This window comes from Microcaecilia unicolor, chromosome 3 (genome assembly GCF_901765095.1).
Source record: "Microcaecilia unicolor chromosome 3, aMicUni1.1, whole genome shotgun sequence".
NCBI classification, from domain to species: domain Eukaryota; kingdom Metazoa; phylum Chordata; class Amphibia; order Gymnophiona; family Siphonopidae; genus Microcaecilia; species Microcaecilia unicolor.
Window position 1 is genome coordinate 189,518,319 of NC_044033.1, and position 19,986 is coordinate 189,538,304.

The 19,986-nt window shown below is 41.7% G+C and overlaps 1 long non-coding RNA gene across 1 annotated transcript; it reads left to right on the forward strand.

The window, feature by feature from the left end:
• The first annotated feature begins 1,575 nt into the window (after nucleotides 1-1,575).
• Nucleotides 1,576-18,106, forward strand: LOC115464884. Its single transcript, XR_003941283.1, has 3 exons — nucleotides 1,576-1,585; nucleotides 3,363-3,364; nucleotides 17,966-18,106. It is a non-coding gene; the product is annotated as an uncharacterized LOC115464884 (long non-coding RNA).
• Nucleotides 18,107-19,986: the final 1,880 nt, after the last annotated feature.

Genomic DNA, 19,986 nt, shown 5'->3' on the forward strand with positions numbered 1-19,986 from the left:
TGTTCCGGGGCAGAAGGAGCTGCAGCGAAGTTAGCAAAGTCAGCGAACTCAGCTGACAGGCGTGCGCCGCGGCACCCCCCCAGGGGCGTGCACCCGGGGTGGACCGCCCCCACCGCCCCCCCCTTGGTACGCCACTGCATAGAACAGCAGCACTACATCCTCAAAATGACTATCAAAGACAATTTGCTCAATTATATATTCTTGATCCTGAAGAAGCAGCCGTTCAGAGACGAATCTCAACAAATGCACACATCAACCATACATTAATGAGACAATTAAGCAATTTTATGGCACAGGAAAATCCATTTGCAGACAAATGCAAGATGCTGTATGAAGTAGAAAATGAATGGATATGTGAAGCACAACGAAGAAGAATAGAACCTGCAACAGTTTCAATGGCCATTGTTCAAGATCGCAAAAACGATTCAAGACAATACAATGCCTCTAGAGCCAATGAGGTGACTTTCATTTTTCAAAATACAGATGGGGAGCCTCCCTTACATAGAGATCTGATAATACATTGCCAAAACAAGCCAAATGAAGAAAACAAACTGAGATAATCAGTGTGTTGAACCCCAATCTAGAACCAATGGTATATCCATTACTCTTTCCATATGGAGATCAGAGCTGGGGGATACATATTCCTTTGTCTAAACAACCAAAATGTATAATGCACCTCCGTCGCAAATCAAACAACCCAAGACTAAGAGTTACGCAAATGCAGTACTATGGGTACCGTTTGGCAATAAGAGACAAATTCAATCCTTTTCTTTGTGCAGGAAAACTAACGCAACAATATTTTGTGGATACATATATTAAAACAGAGGCAAACAGACTTAATTATACTCGACAAAATCTAAAAATGTTAAGAGTTACTCTGGGTTAATGGGCCACCTTGCAAGTGAAGCTGCAAATGGAGGATTTACACCTGGCCAGGCATTTATTTTACCATCATTTGCTGGCAGCCCAAGATATATGTATCAAAATTTTCAGGATGCAATGGCAATAGTTCGCAAATATGGCAAGCCAGATCTGTTCATTACCAAGATGGGAAAAATTTACTCAAAATCTAAAAAAATGGTCAGGCACCAGAGTTTCGACCTGACTTATTGGCAAGGGTATTTCATTTAAAACTAAAAGAGTTACTACATGATATATGCAAAAAAAAACATATACTTGGTGTCCCTCTTGCAAAAATTCATGTCATTGAATTTCAAAAGCGTGGTTTACCTCACGCTCATATATTAATTATCATGAAAGAGGAACACAAGCTGAAAAGAAAGGAAATAATTGACAAAATCGTATGTGCTGAAATTCCTGAAATAGACAACTTTTCACGTCTCCATGCAACAGTTGCTGAACATATGATACATGGCCCATGCAGTGACCATAGCTTAAATTATCCCTGCATGCTTTATGGGAAGTGCTCTAAACAGTTTCCAAAACCATTCCAAAATGAAACTATTGAGAACTGTGATGGATATCCTAAATACCGCAGAAGGGATAACGGCGTCGGTACACTCTTAAATGGAAAATTCATTAATAACAGTTGGGTAGTCCCTTTTAACCCTTACTTACTTTTAAAGTACAATTCCCATATAAATGTGGAAGTATGTGCATCTATGCCAATGTGGTTATTACAGAGCACCAAACTTTACAACATGATGAAATTAAAACATTTACTGACTCTAGATATGTTAGTGCTCCTGAAGCTGCATGGCGATTAAACGGTTTTAAAATGCATCACCAATCACATACTATCCAGGGATTGGAAGTACACTTACCAGATCAACAAAGCATTGTTTTTCACCCTAACGAAGTTGAGGCTGCAGTACAAAGAGCCAGAACCAGGGACACCACTTTAACAGCGTGGTTTAAACTTAATGCAGAAGACAATCCTCCAAAGACCATTTTGTATGTAGATGTTCCTATGCACTATACTTTCGACAAAAGAGAACGAAAGTGGAAATGTAGAAAAGCAGGATATGACAAAACATTTGGGAGAATGTATGCAGTTCATTTTTCAGCGGACCCTGAGCGTTACTGTTTAAAGCTAATTCTACTACACAAACCAGGGGCTAAGTCCTTTGAAGACTTAAAAACAGTTGCATGTGTTCTTTATAATACATTTCAAGATGCAGCCAAGAAAATGGGGCTCATTGACGATGGAGCTCTGTGGGAGAACATCTTGGACAATGTACTCACATGCAGCATGCCACAGCAAATCAGACACCTTTTTGCATACATTTGTGTTTTTGCCGTACCATCAAATGCTTTCCAATTTTCCAAAAATACAAACTTAATATGACATAAGATTTTCAACACATCCATGGTTGCAAAGGTGATTGTTCGATTTGTGAACAATTGTGCCTTCAGAACAATGCTGTAGTGAGGGCGACTGACACCCAGGGTGGTTCGCCACTGCGGCGCACCCCCCCTCGGTGCATGCATGCACCCCCCCCAGCACATTCTTACCAAAGGGGACGGGCGGGAGGGCCACTCCGCCCCGAGTGCACGTCGCTGGGAGCTGCGTCGGCTCCGCTGGTTCCCTGCTCTCTCTGCCCCGGAACAGGAAGTAACCTGTTCCGGGGCAGAGAGAGCAGTGAACCAGCGGAGCCAACACTCCCCCAGCGGCGTGTACCCGGGCAGACTGCCCCCACACCCCCCCACCCCGTTCCTACGCCACTGCTTCAGAAAATCCAAGCTGTTCTGACTACACATGGCAAAAAACTTGAACACTTTGGTTTACCAACAGTCATCCACAGAATAGAAGATCCTAAACTTGCCTTCAATGTTGGAGATTGATTAGATTGTAAGACTGTTGGAGATTAGATTAGATTGTAAACTCTGTCGAGCAGGGACTGTTTCTTCATGTTCAAGTGTACAGCGCTGCATACGTCTAGTAGTGCTTTAGAAATGATAAGTAGTAGATGAAAAGCAGAAAGCTGAACAAATGGTAGAAAAACTAAATAATGAGCAAAGGGAAGCATTTCATACTATACTTTCTGCCTGCAATACAAAAAACATAACCCACACGTGCTTCTTCCTAGACGGTCCTGCTGGAAGTGGAAAAACATATACGTATAATACTATCCTGAGCTCCATCCGAGGAGATGGAGGAATTGCTCTACCTGTTGCTTCTACAGGAATTGCTGCAAATCTCCTTCCAGGAGGACGAACTTATCATTCAGAGTTTAAGTTACCTGTTCCTCTACTGGAAACGTCAACATCAAATATCAGATTAACATCAAATGATGCTTCCATCTTTAGAGATACTAAAATCCTTATTTGGGATGAGTCAACTATCCTGCTTATTTTCGAAAGAGAAAAACGCCTATAGTGCGACCTAAATCAGGAGATAGACGTTTATCTCGCAAAGGCGCCCAAATCGGTATAATCAAAAGCCGATTTTGGGCGTTTCCAACTGCTCTCCGTCGCAGAAACGAATAAAGTTGATGAAGGCATGTCGGAGGAGTGGTGGAGGCGGAACTGGGGCGTGGTTATCAGCCGAGGAGAGCTGGGCGTCTTTAGCTGATAATCGAAAAAAAAAAGGCGTTTTTACCGCGATTTTGGGTCACTTTTTTTGGACCCTTTTTTTTCACGAACAAGTCCCAAAAAAGTGCCCCAACTGCCCAGATGACCACTGGAGGGAATCGGGGATGACCTCCCCGGACTCCCCCAGTGGTCACTAACCCCCTCCAACCAAAAAAACTCCACTTTACAAACTTTTTTTCCAGCCTCTATGCCAGCCTCAAATGCCATACCCACCACCATGACAGCAGAATGTGTTTGATCCTGTCACAGCCTTTCCCAGGGTCAGATGTGGCTCTCGGGTGCACTACAGGGTCACATCAGCATTGCATTGTGGTGGGTGTAGGGTATTGGGCTCCGTGATTTCATTAGCTTGTGTTACAGTCTCACGATGTTGGTAGTTGGTAGGCTCTTCTCCCATGGTGCTTTTCCCCCTGCCTACTGGGTCAGAGTGTGCCCTGTTGTGTTTCCTGTTGTAGTCCATGCGGTAGTGGCCATTTTTGTAAGCCAGTTTTAGTTCCCTTTCCTGTGTTAGCCATGTTACAGAACTTAGTTATTACCTTGAATGTGGCTGAAAGAGGGCATTGTACAGCATTCTGCCAGCTCTGACCTACTGCTCATCTCAGTACCAGGGAGACTGGTTGCCAGTGGGGCACAACCTCTGATCTGCAGTTAACTGTGATTAAACGCGGTTATTCCAATAAAGGATGTTTTCGGAGAGATTAGTCTTCAGGTGTCAACTGGTGTGCCAATGTTATATAGCAGCAACAAGTCCTAGAGGCCTGCGTGTATGCAGGTCCCTGGAGCACTTTTAGTGGGTACCGCACTGCACTTCAGCCAGGTGGCCCCAGGCCCATCCCCCCCCACACCTGTAACACTTGTGCTGGTAAATGGGAGGCCTCCAAAACCCACTGTACCCACATGTTGGTGCCCTAAGAGCTATGGTAGTGTTGTACATTTGTGGGTAGTGGGTTTGGGGGGAGGGGGGTTGGGAGCTCAGCACCCGTGGTAAGGGAGCTATGCATGTGGGAGCTTTTTCTGAAGTCCACTGCACTGACCTAGGGTGCCCAGTTGGTGTCCTGGCATATCAGGGGGGCCAGTGTACTACGAATCGTGGCCCCCTCCCACGACCAAATGGCTCGGATTAGGACGTTTTTGAGCTGGGCGTTTTTAGTTTCCATTATCGCTAAAAAAAAACAAACGCCCAGCTCAAAAACGTCCATTTTTTCGAAAATACGGTTCGGCCCGCCCCTTCACGGACCCGTTCTCGGAGATAAACGCCCATGGAGATAGGCGTTTCAGTTCGATTATGCCCCTCCAAGGCACCCAGTATGGCACTTACTGCTGTAGATAGACTCCTCAAAGACATCATGAACAATCAGAAACCATTTGACAGGAAAGTTCTTCTCCTTGGTGGAGATTTTCGACAAACTCTATCAGTGGTACCACACAGTGATCAAGCTCACATTATTGAAGCCAGCATTAAGTTAAATAAACTATGGAAAAAAATTGAAATACTAAAATTAAACAATGTCCGCTCTGTAGACCCAGATTACAACAACTGGCTTATTACTTTAGCAGACGGAAATCTTCCATGTCCAGACGGTTTCAAAGATATTATCAAAATCCCACAGAAGCACATTTGTGACGGCGATATAGTTAATGCCGTTTTAGGAGAAAAAATTACTGCAGTTACTGTTTACAACTTTGCTAAAAAGGCTATTCTTTGCCCAAAAAATGCACATATTGACAAGATAAATAAGGTTGTTCTAAATATTTTAGAAGATGAGACAATTACTTAAGTTTGGACTCCATTCATGACTCCAACGATGAGGAACATCAGTTATATCCTGTAGAATTCCTTCATGAACAAACTCCAACTGGCATACCTTGCCATAAACTGCATTTAAAAATTGGAGCCATAATTATCCTACTCAGGAATTTAAATACCAAGCGAGGTTTATGTAACAGAACTCGCTTAATAGTGAAAGACTTGAAAACTAACCTCATTATTAGTCAAGTAATAACTGGGTCAACTGCAGGGAGTACTGTTTTTATCCCACGTATTGAACTAACACCATCTAACACTGACCTCCCATTTACATTACGTTGAAAACAACTTCCTGTGAAATTGGCTTTTGCAATGACAATTAACAAGTCACATGGAAAAACATTTGAAAAAGTTGGCATTTTCCTCCCAGAACCAGTGTTTAACATGGGCAACTGTATGTAGCATTTTCAAGAGTTCGAAACTCTTCTGATGCAATTGTAAAAGTCATAGATGGTCCTGAACAAGGAAAGCTTTTCCCTCAATGTAACAAAGTATTCACTAAAATATTGTTTATAAATAAATCTTGCAAATGTAAACAAGCATTATATTTCTAATAAAAAATTTTAAATTTCTGCGTACTCTTTAGCTTTTTGGAAATATACTATAAATAAAAATTAAAACAAAACACAAAGATAAAAAAAAAGAAAACAATCCACATATCATACCCCTGGACCATATTACTCATTATACACCCTTCCCAGTTATTCTTTATCATCACAGCACATTCTTCCTAACAGTTTCCTTAAAAACATAATCGCCATTAGATGATAACCTTGCTAGCGCTTGTTTCATTGGTTTGAGAAACAGGCCTTTTTTACTAGTTAATCCATATGTATCATTTACTAGTCCATACAAAGTTTTGTTAATCATTTGTAAATCTGAGTTGCAAGCTATACTAACTATTGTGATAGGAAGGAGCACATTGTACTAAGTTATAAGAGCAGTCTAACTATATAATAGGATATGGTATATGACAGCTAACTTATATGTAATACTTTTTGTTAATCTTTGTTTATTGTAATTCACATTGACCTGAACCACCTGTTCAGATAATGTGGAATATAAGAACAAACAAATGGAAATGGGATGCTTTGAAAGCAGTGATGTGGGGTAAATGTATTTCGCTAAAGGCAAGACTGAAAAGGGAGAAACCCCAAAAGTTACAAGAGCTTAGGGATTCTCTGTAGAGAACAGAATGGAAATGTAAGCAATAATTAGATGAGGTCACCAGTAGAGCTGTTATTTTGGTGGAAATCGTGAAGTTTAAGACGTGTAAAGTGGGGCAGGCTTATTGTGCTAAAATGACAAAGGGGTGAAAGAAGCACTCAGAGAAGACAACGCCATAGCAGAGAGACTAATGAATTCTTTACTTTAATCTTCAACAAGGAAGATGTGGGGGAGATAACAATGCCAGACATGGTATTCAATAGTGATGAGTTGAAAGAACTGAAACAAATCTGGAAGATGTAATGGGGCAATTTGATAAATTAAAGAATAGCAAGTCACCTGGACTGGATGGTATACATCCCAGAGTACTGATAGAATTGAAAAATGAACTTGCAGAGCTATTGTTAGTAATATGTAATTTATCATTAAAATCAAGCATGGTACTAGAAGATTGGAGAATGGGAAATGTAATGCCAATTTTAAAAAATAGATTCCAGGGGTGACCCAGAAAATTATAGACCAGTGAGCCTGGTATTGGTGCCAAGCAAAATGATAGAGACTGTTGTAAGGAACAAACATGTGGATAAAGGTGAGCCCATTCATATTGAGTATCTGGATTTTCAAAAGGCATTTTACACAGTATCTCATGAACTAATCCTGAGGAAATCAGAAAGTTATAGGATAGGAAGCGTCAGGCTTTCAAGGCAGAAACTAGGTTCGTGAGCCCTTGGGCCACTGCCGTGGAGCAGCAGTGGCAGGCAAAACCACCCCACACCAGAGACAAGGCAGAACTCTGACAGAAACAGCTAGACTTCACCTAATTTCCTTTAACATTTCTGCATCAGTCTGTTAATCCTGGCCAGGCGGAACAGTAGTACACTCCTATCACTATCTTTTTCCCCTTTACACATGGAATTTCAATCCACAGTGATTCCAAGAAGTGTTTTGTTTCCTGCAGAATTTTCAATCAATTTGATTCAAGGCTCTCCTTAATATACAATGCTACCCCTCCACCAATTCGATCCACCCTATCACTACGATATAGTTTGTACCCTGGTATGACAGTGTTTCACTGGTTATCCTCCTTCCACCAGGTCTCAGAGATGCCTATTATATCTAATTTTTCATTTAGTGCAATATATTCTAACTCTTCCATCTTATTTCTTAGGCTCCTGGCATTCGCATATAGACATTTCAAACTATGTTTGTTGTTCCTATTTATATCATGCTCAGTACTTAACAGTATTAACTTGCAATCTTTTGTCTGCTTTTTATTTTTATTTAAGGACACCTGATCTACTATGGTCTCTTTTGCAACCTCACTATCAGGATACCCTATCTTCCCTGTTTTGGTGATATCTTTGAAAGATACCTTATTCCGAACCATGTGCTTTTGAGTGACTGTCGGCCTCCCCCCAGTTTCTAGTTTGTTTGAATCCCTTGTTTATGCTTTCCAAAAATACAAGGACTAGGGGGCACGCAATGAAGCTACTAAGTAAGTAAATATAGAACAAATCAGAGAAAATATTTCTTCACTCAACATATAATTAAACTCTGGAATTCATTGCAGGGTTTACAAAAGGTTTGGATAATTTCCTAAAAGAAATATCCATAAGCCATTATTAAGATGGACTTAGGAAAATCTACTGCTTTACTCTTTGGTATATTGCCAGGACTTGTGTCCTGGATTGACCACTGTTGGAAACAGAATACTGGGCTTGATGGACCTTTGATCTGTCCCAGTATAGCAAGGCTTATGCTCTCATGGCAGCCCAAGCAATTCTTCAGGTTAAAGATGGTCAGAGTTTCATGTGAACTGCTCAGGAGAGTATAGAGTCTGCATCTGGAGATTACTATACAAAGTTATACAAATCAGAAGCGTGACCATCTGAGGCACTCATTGATGACTTCTTGGAGCAGGCGAGGATGCTGATTCTTGAGGTGGAGGAGGCAGAGAGACTGAGTTCTTTGATATTGGGACTGGATGTTCAGTGCGTAGTAACCAATTTGCTTTTGAGGAAGTCAATGGGGCTAGACGGTTTCCCAGTAGAGCTTTATAGATTTCTCCCTCTGACACTACCTGTCCTGCTCAGGGTGTTTAAGGAAGCTTTAGAAAGGGGAATAGTGCCTAATTCAGGTAACCAGGTAGGGGTGTCCTCTTTCCCCATTATTGTTTGCTTTGGCTATGGAGCCCTTTGCTTAAATGATATGCTTTTCTGGTGATATTGCAGGTATCTCTGTTGGGGAGGAATGCACAAGAGTTTGGATGGTATCTGTGTGTTTCTTGATGAGGTCTACAACCTCTTCTACCTTATCTCCAACCTCGGCAAGGGACGTCCACCAACCTCTACTGAACCACTGGTTCTAGGTCAAAGACATGCAGCCACAAGAGTCTGCGCATCCCCACACCTATGGCAGAGAGTCTGGACACTATATCAAAAGAGTAATACACAACCCTGGCTAGATATTTTCTACACTCCAGCAGCTTTCTGGCCAACTGGTGAAGCTCCTTGCATTGCCCAGCGATAGCAAGAGGAGTCTCTATACGCCATTTTGCCAGTTGTAAGGACTCCACCTCTACAATAGTGTTTGTGCTGGGGTTTTTTCCCAACAAAGACACTGTCAACAGTTTTGCTGACATTCCATACAGTTGTTTGCCATTAAAAACCACAAGATAGCCCCTGAGGCAGCCCTTTTTGGGTGAAACACAGCCAGTGTCGGGCGATGCAAGGAGATTGTCATTTAAACAAGTAAATATCTATCACTGATCTGCTTTTATCACTTCCCATCTTGGAGTTTGCGGATCAACTGCCTTTCTGTTTTTTTGGGACCAACTGGTGAAGCTCTACAGCCTGCTCCTGTGGGAAAGAATCTGCAAGGATTACGTGTACTGCGGATCAAAGACAGCAAGTAAAGGCTCATATAGAGCTGGAAGGACTGGTTGTGGACAATAAGCATCGAGACCTGAAAAGCTTCCCTCCCAAATGAGTCCAGTGTCCAAGCCTCTCTACCTGAGGCGCTGAGGCAAGAGTCCTGGAATTCCTATCTCGTTTGAGGGCAGATTTGACCACCAGAGAGTGGTGAGGCAGCTGGTTCCTCTCAAATCCAGGAGCCTTCTGGACATGATACTGCGTATCCACCTTCTCAGGTGCAAACTGCATTGAGAGGTGAGATTCCCAGTTCTTCATCAGTGCATCTTTAAGGATAGGGTGCAATGGTACTGTGGCCCCTTCCTTGGGAGGAGACTTGTAGCCTAAGTCAGTTAACATTTATTCCCTAGACTCTTCCTCTGTCTCTAACTTAAATGGGGTGGTAGAAACCATCCCCCTAACAAAACCAGTGAAAGAGAGATCCTCAGATGGAGATTTACGTCTCTCTTTTGGTGGGGAGGGATAACAGAGTATCCCATAAGACCCCTCCTCTGAGAAGTAGTGTAGGTCCTTCTCTGAGTCCCATGAGCAGTCCCACTCAGATTCTTCACCATACTCAGACCAAGCTGAGTGAGTCTGTGCCTGCCTCAGCTCAGTGGAAACATGTCCACGTCCTAAAGAGTGCCAAGGTACAGCCTTATCCTCTGACTCTTGGGAAGCCTCCTCCTCTGACATCAAGAGCAATATTGTATATGTTGATGTCGATGTGGCCCAGGCAGTAATTTGATTTTTTATGCACGCCCACTACGCGCGCCAGAAAATAATTTTTATTTTCTGGCGCACGGCGCTAACCGGGCAGTAAAAAGCATTCTACACACATAAACCACTACTGCCTGGTTAACGTGTGAGACCTGTTTATATGAGACATGCAGGTCATGAACCATAAAATAACTTTGCAACAGTAACTGAGAATTATGAGCACAGCTATGCCTCTGTGAACAGGCTATGAACAGGTTAAGAATCACTGAGAAGCTAAATCATAAGAAATTATACCAGGGGCGTAGCCAGACACCCAACTTTGGGTGGGCCTGGACTCAAGATGAGTGGGCAGAAGAACCCCTCCCAGTCCCACAGGTGATTTGGTCTCTCCTTGTCTCACCTGCATGCCATCTGCTATTTACAAGGTATGCAGAAGGGACAGTTGTTGGGTTTTCAGCTGGTGGGGCTAGGGAAACAGCATAGGTGTGCTGCTACTGGGTGGGCCTGAGCCCAAAGTGGGTGGGCTTGGCCCACCCAGGCCCACCCTTGGCTACGCCACTGAATTATACAGAATGTGAGTCTCATGTCAGCTTGCCCTTTCTGTTGAGGAGACAGGCAGATATGGAGTCATAACAAAGATATGTGTGGCAAGAAAATACTGTGCATGAATATAGTAATGAAAGGGGAAATTTGCTGCTGACCATGGAAGATAGAATTTACTAGAATATGCTGACTTTGTACTTCCAATGGGAGAAAAGGGTATAAAAGGAGAATTATGGACAGAGGCAATCAGATAGTTAATGTCAGAGGTCACGTTTGTGTCCCGGTTGCTGTCTCATATGAGAATTAATTATATTACTTATTCTAATTGTATTCCTGATTGGTAAGTGTAATAAACAATTACTGATAATTCTCATATTACTATAGCTTTCTGTGTCTTTCTGTCTCTCCACCTGGTGGCGTTAGGACCATAATTCCTGGAGTCCTGGACATTCCAGCTTACACATAACTAGTACCTTTATACCTGGGAGAAGGCAGAAAGATAAACAGACCTTACCACTAAGTCATTTTGCCGCAAGTCCATTTTTGGCCAAAATTTTTTAAAAAGGGATTTTTTACAGGTGTGCTGAAAAATAGATCTGCACGCATCCAAAACACGTGCCTACAGCAGCGCAGGCCATTTTTCTGCACACCTTAGTAAAAGGACCCCTAAGTTTTTACAATTCTTCAATTAAGCAATTAGTTGCAGAGTTATAATAATCTTGTCTTTCTTTGGCTCTAATATCTTTTTCTAATTTATCTATAATTGTATTTCTCTGTTTTCATGCATTGGCAGAAAAGTATATTATAATGCCTCTAATATATGCTTTAAAGGCATACCAAACACAGGCATCCAAATTCAGTGTTTTCAGGGTTTTTTTATCTTCAAAGTACTCTTTAATGGCTGCACATATGTGATCTTTAAATCCTTGTCAATTGAGTAATTCTGAGTTAAATTTCCATTATTCTTACCATACTAGGAAATCCTATCCAACTGCAAACTGATGGGAGCATGATCAGATACAGAACTTTCACCAATATCAGAACACAATATATTTTTAAATAATGAACTACAGACTAAAAAAAATTCAATTTGAGAATAAGATGTATGTGGTGCTGAACAAAAGGTGTAATTAAGTTCTTTCTCATGCATTAATCTCCATGGATCAATCATGTTGAATTGCAAAATAACATTATGTAAAGCATGCCAAGATTTGCATTTCCTATACACTGTGTAGAGCATCTATTAATAGAAGGATTTAAAATTAAGTTAAAGTCTCTGCCAATTATACAGGGAATATTAGTTGGCATACAATTTCATGGAAAAACTCAGGACAATCCAAATTGAGGGTGTATATATTCATAATGGATAATTTTTGGGACCCAACAGTTATCAATATCTTAACCCCTCTTCCATGAACATCACTGATATGAGAAATTAACGCTACATCAGATCTTTTTTTTTTTTAAATAAAATTGCCGCACCATTTTTTCTTCCTTCCATGGGAGAATATATAGTAGGAAGGGACCATCTAGTTGTTAGTTTCATGGATTCAACTATATCTAAATGAGTTTCCTATAATAATAAGAAAACTCACTTAAATTGTTTCTAATAATGATACAAACAAATCTCAACAATCAAAAAGAAGTGGAGAAAAAAAAAAAGACTTCAATTATCAATACAATGCTCACACAGCTCACATCGCCAAGCTGGAGCAACAAAAAGCTATCAACGGTCAGAGAAAATTGTACTTCAATCACAGAAATATCAAACAGAATAAAAACCTGTCAAAGCATTCACTGGAACAAACAATCTGCTATGTTGATTTCAGTTGCACATACAGAATAACAAAAACTGATCACAGTCACTCAGAAGCATAGCATTATGATCCAAACTAGACGGGGAATCCCTGTTTCACCTCTGCTGCGTCAGAGTTAAAGCTTTCGCCTACAACTTCTGGTCGCCACCCACTAATCAAAAATCAAGGGTAAATAAATACTCAGCAAATACAATAAAAAAAAAGCTGACCATTCAATACATGCATTTAAACCCACTGGTTCTACTGACCCAAAGAAATAAATCCACGTCTGCTCTTGTTGCCTTAGGCACTTACTAAAATTATTATTTATTATTATTATTATTTATTGCATTTGTATCCCACATTTTCCCACCTCTTTGCAGGCTCAATGTGGCTTACAATACATCATGAATAGTGGAAATATATGATAAAGTATACATTTAGTATTACAGAAGGTTCTTGGGTAATATGATAATGAAATACATTATAGTGGTATAACAAGCAAATATTATAAGACAATTCTAGATTTATGTATAGGAGTTCATATTTGTTGATCTTTGTGGTATGCCTTGATAAAGAGATGGGTCTTCAGTAGTTTGCGGAAGTTAGTTAGTTCATAGACCGTTTTCAAGTGAGGCCGCAACAGGAGGTATGGCAGGCACAAGCACCCATGGTACTGATGCACACTGTTGCATGAGGCCCTCCAGCAGTTCAGATAACAAGGCCCAGATACGTTCATCGAGGGCAGACATCGGGAAAAGCTGGGGTGCCAGTTCACAGACAGGTTGCAGAACCCCTGGGTTTCAGACAGAAGCTGGGTCTTGGCTGCTCAGAGATGGCACATTGGCACCTCTTGAATGGAGGGGGAGCAATCCTCCCAGTACCGACACTTCTCAGGTGTCAAGTCTCTCGATGCCCCAGAGCTCCCAGCACTGTGCGTCAAGGAGGACCAGTGCCAATGCTTCTTAGTCCGCCCAAAACTCTGCACTCTCATTGGTACCGATGAGGACGACATTGAATCCTCATGTCGTCTCGGGGTTGGGTCTGACACTGCCCTGTCCAGCAGCCAGCATTGAGACAGGTGGAGACCCACTCGATAAACTACTGCTCCCAGCATCCATATCTCTTGAAGCAGTCATACCTGGGACCAATGCACCCGATACAGTCTTCGATGTCGATGCCGCTGCCACCAACACCGATGATGGAAGCGTCATGGACTTAGACCTGGCTCCATAAACCTTTTCCCATTGAGCCTTCTTGGACACCTGTGTTCTCTTGTGCAGAGGATACAGTTAGCAGGGCTATGGTTGGGCCCTAAGCACTGAAGACACCAAGAATGGATGTTTGCACCAGAGATGATCCGAATGCACCAGGTACAGCACTTAAAGCCACTGGGATTTAGATGATATGGATGGAAAAACTTCCTGAGCGAAATCAAATGGCTCAATGGTGCCGGAAAAAGGGGCAAGACACCGAGAAAAAAAGAGATGGGAAAAACCTGGCCGGAGTCAAGGCCTAAACACAGCCTACTGACCGGAAAATAAAGGAAACATTTTTTTTTTAAGGCAAAATTACTAAAAAAGATATTAAGGGAAGAGGGAAAGGGGGACCCGAAAATGGGCAGAAAAAAAATCTTCCTGAAAATAACTGAAAGTCACAAAAAACTCTCTTTGACTGGGTGTTGAAGGGACACCAGAAAAAAAACACAGCCTCTCTTCACCGCGGTAAAGGAAGAACTGCGGGAGAGGCGCCTCGCAGTTGGTGGGAAGGCACTCATGCATGCATGATGGAGCATGTCTCATGATCCACAAAGCCCTGTTCTGAGCTTGCTAGAAGCTCTGGACCGGGCAACGCAGCACCAAGTTACCCACTTGTGAGAATAAATAGGCCTGCTTGTCCTTGGAGAAAATGGCTTCCATATTAAGAAAGAACAAAAAAAGAAAGCAAATGTATCCCCCTAATAACAGTCCACAGAAACAAAAACAAAAGGGGGGGGGGCATACCAATGTGTTCCAAAACAAGTGGTTTAATGAAGGATGACAACTAAAATGACTCAATAGACTCGATGCAAAAAAGACTCGACATCAGCTTGGAATACTTTCCTTTTTATAGCTGCATTCTGACATGCACTATTCTATGTTTGTCTTTACGACATGCTTTTTTGCCTTGTCATTTTGATTTTTAGCTTTTTGCATGCTGAAATATTGGATGTTTTTGCCCTTACATTTTGAAATTTGTCATCTGTGGCTGAACAAATTGACTCCTGAAGCAGGCGCAAGTGGCACCGAAACGCAGGACTGTGTCACGTCTTTTGAGTCATTTTAGTTGTCATCCTTCATTAAACGACTTGTTTTGGAACCACATTGGTCTGCCCCCTCTTTTGTTTTTGTTTCTGTGCTCCAATTAAGAAATACACAGTAACTACAGGACATCTGGCGAGTTATTTAGGTTGAACACAGTTTTGAGATACTGTGTTCTGGCTTTTCAGGGCAGTATGGATGGCATAAGTGCTCATACCTTACTTTTATTCATGTAGCCGGTTAGGCTAGTATTCTGTAAAGGAAAGTAGGCACCTACATTCCTTTATAGACTAAGCTCCTACCAGGTGGCCTATTATAGAATTTTTCTCCTAATGACACATCCTTTTATGAGTCCCACTTTGTTTACATATTGTTGTTTGTTTCGATTTATGTGATGATATATTTATTGCATTTTTATTGCACACCACTTAGAAGGTCATGATCCAATTTAGCAGTTTATAAATTGTTAACTTCAATATTTAAAAACTAGCGGCAAGACAGCCAAAAAGCTGAGCCACACCACAAACGCTGATAGACTGTGATTGCAGCTCTAGTTCATTTACAATAATCTTGCAGCTCTATAAGCAATGTCTCAACTGCAACCAAAAGAAGGACTGGGGACAAACATAATGTCTCAATGAGCTGTTTAAATGACAATTCATTTAGAATTTTCCAACAGGTGTTCAACAATCCAAGTACCTTTAGACCAGTGTTTCCCAAGTTGGTCCTGGAGTATCCCCTTGCCAGTCAGGTTTTCAGAATATCCATAATGAATGTACATGAAAGAGATATGCATATAATGGAGGCAGAGCATGCAAATCAATTTCATGCATATTCATTGTGGCAAGGGGATACTCCAGGACCGTATTGGGAAACACTGCTTTAGACTAACAAGGGCCAACTGATGACAACTTTTACCGGTTTTCAATTTAGAATCAAACCAAATAGGAAGGTACAAGCATAGTTCCTAACATGAGCTACCACACTAGCACCAATCATACTGTGAACACACATTATTAGCCACTGATGTCCAATGCCATGATACAGTGGGCAAGTTTAAATTTAACCATAGGAGCCTCTGGATGCTGCATGGGCTGAATCAGCAGGAGCAGTAGTGGCATTGCGAACTAGCAGCAACCTATGAACCACAGGGGCACAGCAGCAATAGGTAAGGAAAGAAGAGACTAATGAGGACTGAGTTGGGGAGGAGGAAGTCTTAAACATGGTTGGGGATAGAGTTGGGGTCCTGAAATGTTTTAGAGACTGATAAGGATCTATATAGCCAAAAAAGTTGGAAATCCCTGTCTTAGAGGCCTTGAGAATGTGAAATGCAATCTAGGTGGTTTCCCCTTCCAAATATAACAATAATCAATCAATTTTAACCAAAGGTTTTTAAAGAAAAAATAGAGACCATAAAATTAAAAAACATATGGGGACAAACTTAAAGATCTCAATGTATATACTTTGAAATAAAGCAGGAGAGGGAAGATATGATAGAAATGTTTACATACCTCTGTGGCATAAATGGACAAGAACCAAGTTTCTCAATTGAAAAGAAGATCTGGAATGAGGGCATAAGATGAAGGTGAAAGGGGATAGCCAGGAGTAATCTGAGGAAATACTTCTTTATGGAAAGGATAGTGAATTCATGGGACAGTCTCCTGGTGGAGATGAAGGAGATGAAAACTGTATCCAAATGTAAGAAAGGTTGGGATCTCTAAGGGAATGAAAGGGAGAATAGATGTCATGGATGAACAGACTAGATAGGCCATATGGTCTTTATTTGCCTCACTTTTCTATGCTTCTTCCTGAAATTATGTATTACTGGATGCAATCTCAAACAGCTTTAAAGGGCACAGCCTTAGATTTGTCCCAGAAAATCTATTAGACAATAAAGGTAACATAGAGAACTTGATATGAACATTAACAAATCACATGCATAAGCCATGACCTTACAATCATAAAAATCCTAAAAGAAGGAGAATAGAAAGAATGAACAGCCTGTCCACTTGCGAGCAAGAGCCATACCTGAAAAAAAAGACATTTTGTGAGCACCAGATCAAAAATCCAAAGTAATCTCACAGATTCAGCAGGAAGTAAAATTCAGACAAACCACAGCCATGTTGTTCTATAGTGCAGATTCAGGGCCCAATGCACAAAACTCCGATACTGTAGGGAACAGCGCCAGAAAAACACCGGCTCAACAGCGGGACAGAATTACTGACCAATGCTCAACACTAACAGCATGTAAATTATATGTACGCTGTTCCTGGCGCATGCCCACAAGAGCTGTGCTGTCGGCATAGCTCTTGTGTGTATGTCCAGTAATGATTGGACCCCCTGACCCTGCAAAAAACTTGAACTCCTCCCAAAAAATACTCTGGTGAACCTGCGGGCCTACCAATCCCCCCTAATTTAACACTGGCCCTGGTGGTCTAGTGTAATCGCACCCCCCCAAACCCCTCATCATTCCTTGTCTCGTCGGAGGCAGACCTACTCCCTTCTGCTTGTTGGACCCACCCACTGCAAAATGGCAGCACCCCGCCCCTGCTCAGTGCATCCTGGGATGCACTGGGAGGGATTAAACTTATGGGTGGGTGGCGAGTGGGCGTGGCTTGATCAGAGAGTGAGTGTGGCTTGGGTGGATTGATTTTGATTGGCTGATGCAACGGGAAATGGGTGTAGCCACATGACAAAAAAATATGCCAATTAGCTTTGACATATGATATGTAAGTTATACTACTGATGGTAAATAAAACCACAAATACTATAATGCCTCTGTGCGACCTCACCTTGAGTATTGTATTCAATTCTGGTTGCCAATTTTTTACTCTTTCAAAAAGTACAAAAACCAGGGGACACTCAATGAAATTGCATGGAAATACTTCATTGAAGCGATTTTGATAGTCCGGTGTTACTATCCAGTTCACCTGCGGATTATATTTACATCGTTTGTGAATATAGATTTTTTAAAAATAAAGACATCGTTTTACATAACCAGCTATACATAATAAGACTCCTGAGGAAGGCGCGTGGGCGCCAAAATACGGCTGCTGTGTTGAGTCGTTTCTGGTTTTCTGGTAATAAAGATTGATTTTCATCATCACTTCTCCTCCGGTTCTTGAGAAGAGCCTTCTCTTCCTACTCTTTGCTTCTGTATGGAAATAGAAATAGTAGGAAATATTTTTCACTCAAACAATAGTTAAGCTATGGAACTCGTTGCCGGTGGATGTGGTAACGGCGTTTAGCCTATATGAGTTAAAAAAAGGTTTGGATAAGTTCCTGTAGGAAAAGCCCAGAGTCTGCTATTGTGATAGACATGGGGAAGCCACTACCTGACCTGGGATTGCTAGCATGGAATTTTGCTACTATTTGGGTTTCTGCCAAGTACTTGTGACCTGGATTGGCCACTGTTGTAAACAAGATACTGGGCTAGATGGAGCAATTGTCTGACCCAGTACGGCTATTCTTATGTTCTTAAATGACCATCTCTTGTATCTTTGTATTTTGCAATGTGAATCATCAGATTCTATATATGGCAGCTAAAGTTGTGCACGCAAATCAGTGCACATAGCTGATTTCTGCATACACAACCTAATTGATTAATGAGCCAATCCACACCAATAACTGGCTAACAACAAATTATTGATGTTAATTGGCATTAATTGGGAGTTACACACACATCATATTCTATAACACTGTGTGTTGAACTCTTACAGCATGTAATTTCAAGGGCATTCCAAGATTTTATGCACATTGTTACAGAATGGACTCAATCAGCACCTAAAGTTATGCAATTAGCTCTGTTCTATAGAGGATGCAAATTCTTTATAGAATAGCACTCAGCGCTTAAAATTTTCAGCACTGATTTTTCGGCACCATTTATAGAATCTAGTCCTAAAAGGGGAAATGCATTTCTTCTTCTGATTCTCCAGTACTACAGAATATGTCTTCTTGGGGTTTTCATTTCATATTTTGTCTAATGTTTCTATTTCCAATTTGTGATTACTTATTCCGGTTAGCGCAGGTCTTCTCACTCTTCCAGGAGACTCTGTGACGAAACAGGTAAACGATGTGAGCAGGCTGGAGGTAGGGAGGGGGCAACATCTTGGCTCAGGAGGGGGAGGCATCTTGGCATGGGGTAGGGAGCAACATCTCGGCCCAAGGGGGAGGCCAACATCTTAGCAGAGTAGCCTAGTGGTTAGTGCAGCGGACTTTGATCCTGGGGAACTGGGTTCGATTCCCACTGCAGCTCCTTGTGACTGTGGGCAAGTCACTTAACCCTCCATTGCCCCAGGTACAAAATAAGTACCTGTATATATGTAAACCGCTTTGAATGTAGTTGCAAAATACCACAGAAAGGCGGTACATCAAGTCCCATTTCCCTTCCCTTCCCTTGGGCCAGCACTGAGACCAATGGTCTATCTAGTTCAGTATCTTGCTTCCAGCAGTGGCTAATCCAGGTCACAAGTACCTGGCAGCAACCCAATTAGTAGAACCATTCCATGCTACCAATCCCAGGGCAAGCAGTGGTTTCCCCCATGTCCATCTCAATAACAGACTATAGACATTTCCTCCAGGAACGTATCCAAACCTTTTTTAAAGCCATATACGCTAACCACCATTACCACATCCTCCAGCAATAAGTTCCAGAATTTAACTATTGTTTGAGTGAAAAAATATTTCCTCCTATTTGTTTTAAAAGTATTTCCATACAATTTCATTGAGCGTCCCCTGGTCTTTGTACTTTTTGAATGACTGAAAAATCGATTCACCTCTACCCGCTCCACACAGGTTTTGCAGAAGTCTCTCTTAGTAGAACTCTAAAAAAAACGCTTTTGTTTACACAAATGCTGACCATTCCTGACTATCTATATGAGCAAGCAAGTCCTGCTCACACAGTGATGTGCTGTATTGTAAAGTGAAGTAGGTCATATGAAAGAAATGTATGGTAGCTTTGAATTGTGCGAGTCCTCGTTCCAGACATGTCTGGACTAGAAATATATTTCACACTTTACACACTGACAACTCGGGGGAAAAAAAAAAAGCTGCCAAAGCCCAAAGCTTGCGTGCATAGAGAGATGCAGTGGCCAGCTATGCAGACGCCTCCTCCCCTCTCCCCTTACATAGCCCCCCCCCCCCACACACACACACACACAAACACCAAGGACTTTTTAAAAATAAACACC